Below are 5798 nucleotides of genomic sequence, written 5' to 3' on the forward strand. Positions count from 1 at the left end.
CGGAAGTCACTAGTCACGCGAGGACGGAGACCGCCCGTGGCCTTCTGGGAGATGCAGTCCCCTCCCCTCCCGGCCGAGGCGCCCTCGGCGCATGCTCAGTCTCCTGGGGCGGGGCTCCTCTCCTCCCCGCGGTGAAAGGGCTTCTGGGAGGCGGGGGAGTCAGCGGAATGGTGACGGCAGGAGCCTCGGGTTCAGCTCCCTGCCCCGCCATAAGCCGGAGCTGCGCGGTGCTCTGCACGGTCCGCTCCCCTCGGGCCCTAGGTGTCTGCTCTGGAGCCCGAAGGAGGCGGGTCGGGCACACGGGCAGCTGCTTCTGTACAGACAGGTGGCTTGGGGCCAGGAGGTGGCCACCTGGTTGACAGCGCACACAACAGGGCACAAGGACCAGGGTTTGAGCCCCCAGTCCCCACCTGCAGTGTGGCGCTCCTCCTTTTGACACCTGTCCGCCTTCTTTTCTCTTTCTTTCTCTCTCTCCTTCTTTCTTTCTCTTTTTCTTTCTTTCTTATATACCAGAGCCCTGCTCAGCTGTGGCTTATGGTGGTGCGGGGGATTGAACCTGGGACTTTGGAGCCTCAGGCATGAGAGTCCCTTGGCATAACCATTATGCTATCTGCCCCGCCCAGGATTTATTTATTTGTATACAGAAAGAACCAGAGCAGTACTGTGGGACACATGATGCTAGGAATCGAACTTGGGACCTCACACTTGCAAGTCTACGTTCTAGCTATTGCACCACCTCCTGGACTGCTGGATTCTTTCTTTCTTTCTTCCTTCCTTCCTTCCTTCCTTCCTTCCTTCTCTTTCTTCCTTTTTTAATTATCTTTACTTGTTTATTGGATAGATACAGCCAGAAATCAAGAGGGAAGAGAGTAATAGAGAGACAGAACACTGCTTCACCACTTGTGAAACTTTCTCCCTACAGGTAGGGAGACTGGGGGCTTAAACCTGGGTCCTTGTGCATTGTAACATATGTGCTCAACCAGGTGTGCCACCACTGGGCCCCCTGGTTTCTTTTTGTAAGGACACTAGTCACAGTGGATTAGGGCCCTCCTGTACCACCTCATGCTAATTTTATTACCTATTTAAGATTCTATCTCTGTGGCCAGGGAGGTGGTTTAGCTGTAGAGACAGTACTGTGATATCTCTCCTCTTGTCAGTCTCTCCATCTGGAAGAGTCAGCATGAATGGTAAAATGGCATGTGGAGGTCACCAGCAATGCTAAAAAGTCAGATAAGTGTGGGGCCAAGCCAGGTAACAGGAACCCTCCTTAGCTCCCTGCGGCCACTTGGCCAAGAGATGGCACCAAAGCCACAGCTCTGTAGCAACACTGGGGCCCTTGGCTGCACAGAGGCAGAACAAATTTGAAATTGTCTCATCCCCTCCCGCCTTTGCATTCCTCCCTACCCCCACCCCCACCCCACCCCCGCTGCTCTTCAGGATGACATTTAGTTTTGGAATGAAAAGTCTTGTGCCAGTGTCTGTGGCTAGAAAGGGAGCTGTGGAGGAGTCATCCCCTGTCTCGGACAAACCCTCTAGTTTAGGACATTGATAACCCTCCAGACTGGGGCCTTTGGGGTTACCTGGTGCCAGCAGTGAGCCGGAGCACAGCCAGGGAGAGCCTGGTGGCTGGGTGGCTCCCCCACCCCCAGGAGCAGCCAGTAGGACTCTCAGATGCCAGGGGCATCTGTGTCTGTGGGAAGTGGGACATGTTCCACACTGCAGGTTCTGAAACATCAGCTGTGTGTCCCTATGGGGCCAGTGTGACCACAGTTGCTTTCTCTACCCTCTCAGCTTGCACAAGTCACTTGAGCAAGGATCAGATGTTCCCGGACGCTGTGCCCCACCCCTCACATCCTCATTTGAGCAAGGGGAAGCCCGGGGTCCTGGATGAGCAGAAGCTTCTGTAAGGTCCACTACTGGGCTTCTTTAATCAACATTCACTGGCCCTTATGAAAGTTTCTTACTAAAGCATCTTCTTATTTTTTTATTTTATTTATTTTTTTTACTGGGGCTCGGTGCCTGTACTACGAATCCACTGCTCCTGGGAGCTATTTCTTCCCTTTTGTTGCCCTTGTTATTTTTATCGTTGTTGTTGTTATTTCTGTCATTGTTGTTGGATAGGACAGAGAGAAATGGAGAGAAGAGGGCAAGACAGAGAGGGGAAGTGAAAGACAGACACATGCACACCTGCTTCACCACCTGTGAAGTGACCCTCCTGCAGGTGAGGGGCTCGAACCGGGATCCTTACGCTGGGCCTTCCACTTTGCGCCATGTGTGCTTAACCCACTGCGCTACTGCCCGGTTCCCTAAAGCATCTTCTTAAGGGTGTGTGGAGCTGTGGGGACCATCCTGAGGAGTAACTGGCTCTGCAGAGCAGGGAGAGCAAGGGACTGTGCAGGGAGAGTCCTCCCCCTTCCCTTCCCGCCCACCCACCCCCGGTTGAAAACTGGCCCACAGCACTCAGCCCGGCACCTGCACTTACCAGTTCTGTGCCTGGAACCAGACTGAACCTCCCAGTTAACCCTCCTCACCTGCAAAGTCACTCTAACAATAGTCCCCTGGGTAAGAGCCCGATGTTTGCTAAAGGCCTCAGCTGTGTCTCTGAGCCAGCACTGTCCTAAAAGCTACCACAACTGGGACTGGTAGCTGGCTCACCTGGCGGACATTTCACCAGGCAGAGGCCACCATGCAGGAGTAGTGGCCCAGGGGAAGTCTCAGGGCTGATGTGGTGATGCTGAGGTGTCTCCTTTATCTTTGCCACACACCTGTATCTGGGAGGGGGTAGATGAGTCTTCCCGGAGTGCTGGGGTTAGATGAAGCCCAGGTGGGGAAAAAGTGACCACATCTGAGATTTCCTTCCCTCAGGTCCTGCAGCTACCCTGTTTTAATCCTCCCCCCTTCCCAAAGAGGTAAGAATTGTTCTTAGTGCTTTACATAGGAAGACACTGAATTCCAGAGAAATTTATTGACTAATAACCAGTGAACAAGTGGCAGATGTGGGATTTGAACCCAAGTCTATGGGACCCTGAAGCTGAGACAGGATTTGGGGTCAATTATCTAGCAAGTGTTATTGACAGGTTTTTCTTTTTTCTTTTTTTTTGCCTCCAGGGTTATCGCTGGGGCTCGGTGCCTACACCATGAATCCACTGCTCCTGGAGGCCATTTTTTCCCTTTTGTTGCCCTGGTTGTTTTATCATTGTTGTGGTCATTATTATCGCTGTTGTTGATGTCATTGTTGTTGGATAGGACAGAGAGAAATGGAGAGAGGAGGGGAAGACAGAGAGGGGGAGAGAAAGACAGACACCTGCAGACCTGCTTCACCGCCTGTGAAGCGACTCCCCTACAGGTGGGGAGCCGGGGGGCTTGAACTGGGATCCCTACGCTGGTCCTTGGGCCTTGCGCCACCTGCGCTTAACCCGCTGTGCTACCGCCCGACTCCTGTTATTGACAGGTTTTGGTTGTTGCCCCACTGAGGTTTTCACTGGAACTTTATGCCCACACTGTTCCACAATTCCAAGTGAAAACTATTTCTCCTTTTTTTGAATAGAGGGCAAGACAGGAAGAAAGGAGAAACATCACAGCACCACTAACCACTGATCAATAAAGCTTCCTTATCGTACGGCACTCCCATGGCAGGGGGGGTCAAGTCCTGGCCTTTGTACATGACACAATGTTTGCTCTCTTGAGTGAATCACTTCCTGGCCCACTGAAGGATACACATATGTATATATACATATATATGTGCTAAATTTATAGAGATATAGTGATATATATATATATATATATATATATATATATATATATATATGGAGAGAGATACAGAGACAAAGAGAGAGACCAGAGCTCTGGATTATTGTGATGCTGGAATTGAACCTGGAGCCTAAGAGTCTCAAGCATGAAAGTCTTTTTGCATAACCATTATGCCATCTCCCCAGTCCCTAAAGGATATTTTAATGAAACTCTCTACCAGAGTTTGACCATTTGAATGCACACTCTGTCAGTAAAAACACAAACAAGTACACCTTATTCCACTGGCGAAACTCTCAGTTGAGTTCTTAGGCTCAACTGACGCTTTCCAACCTGAACCCTTTATACATGACCATGTCATTTTAATCATTTAAGGAGATCATAAAAACTACATGGTCTAGTCCCCATGCCTCTCCTTTGGTTGTCTGAATCCTGCATTTGTTGTAACCTCATATTACAAGTGACAGGAAATCCCACTCAGAGGAGCTTAAACAGTAGTTTGCAGGGGCCCTCCAGCTTCAGGCAAGGTACGTCCCAGCAGCGAGGCGGCATCAAGGCTCTGCCCTCTGTGGTGCTGGTCTCAGGACGCGGCGGCTTCACATGCCAACTATACTTGCTTGTTTGCCTTCAGGAGGAAAGTGCCTTGGATTCCCACCCAAAGTTCTGAGATGGGTCTGAATGGACCAGCTTAACTACGTGTGGACTTTCAGGAGCTGGGAGACAGCTCACCTGACTGGGTGTGCACTGCCACATGAGGACCTGAGTTTGAGACCCCCGCCCGCCATAACGGCGCACCATGGAAAGGGGAAGTTTCACGATGACAGAGCAGTGCTGTGGGGTTAGGGACAGCATAGGAAACCTGGGAGAATGCAGGCTTCATTCACTACAACAAGGTCATAGAAGCAATCAGGCCACAAAATATGAGACTTCTGTGCCATGTGACAGTCTGCACGTACACAGCAAGACTCGGGGATTGTATCCGCTGGCAAGTTGTGGGACCTCCATCCATGAGATCATATATACACCAGGGTGTTGGGACTGTCGAATGGGGCCAATGCTCACACACGGGCACCTCATGGTCAGGGAAATAGACAAGGAAGGGGGCGGTGGTGAACAGAGAACTATAAACGCAGCCCCTCGAGCCTGGTCACCATCTCTGAGGCCCACTCCTGTGTCTCTGGAGTAGAGGGGCATGCTGTTGCTTGTTTGCTTAATGAACCACTGGGTTAATTAGACTGTTTGCTTAATAAAGTGTTAGCTTACCGACACTGACTGGAAAGTCTCATTCAGTTCGCTGCCATTTCACCCCTGGCAGGCCTCTTGTGACTCCCAAGACCACCTAACCCACAACAGTTTCTTCCCTTCTCTCTCTCACCTTCTGTCTAAAATAAAATAAAATAAAATAGTCCATGGGCAGGGATAGATAGTATAAGGGTTAGGGTTATGCAAAGAGACTCTTGTGCCTGAGGCTCCAAAGTCATAGGTTCAATGCCCCGTACCACCATAAACCAGAGCTGAGCAGTGCTCTAGTAAAAATAAATAAATAAATAAATAAATAAATAAAATTATTCAACAACTTGTTCAGCTTTATATGTTAACTCTCTTTTCAGCCACCAGTTTCCAGATGCTAGCATGATGCCAACCAGACTTCCCTGGACAGACAACCCCACCAATGTGTCCTGGAGCTCCGCTTCCCCAGAACCCCACCCCACTAGGGAAAGACAGAGACAGGCTGGGAGTATAGATCCACCTGTCAACGCCCATGTTCAGCTGGGAAGCAATTACAGAAGCAATTACCTTCCACCTTCTGCATCCCACAATGTTAAAGAATAGGAAAGCTATCAAGGGAGGGGATGGGATACGGAGTTCTGGTGGTGGGAATTGTGTGGAGTTGTACGGCTGTTATCCTACGGTTTTGTCAATGTTTTCTTTTTAAAAATAAAAAAAGAATCCACTATAAGTGATGGAATTGTGTAGGGTAAAGCACAAGTGAAGCCCTGGTGGCAAAACATATATATATATTTACATATATGTATTCATCCAGTCAGTGA

Source organism: Erinaceus europaeus, chromosome 12 (genome assembly GCF_950295315.1).
Source record: "Erinaceus europaeus chromosome 12, mEriEur2.1, whole genome shotgun sequence".
NCBI classification, from domain to species: Eukaryota; Metazoa; Chordata; class Mammalia; order Eulipotyphla; family Erinaceidae; genus Erinaceus; species Erinaceus europaeus.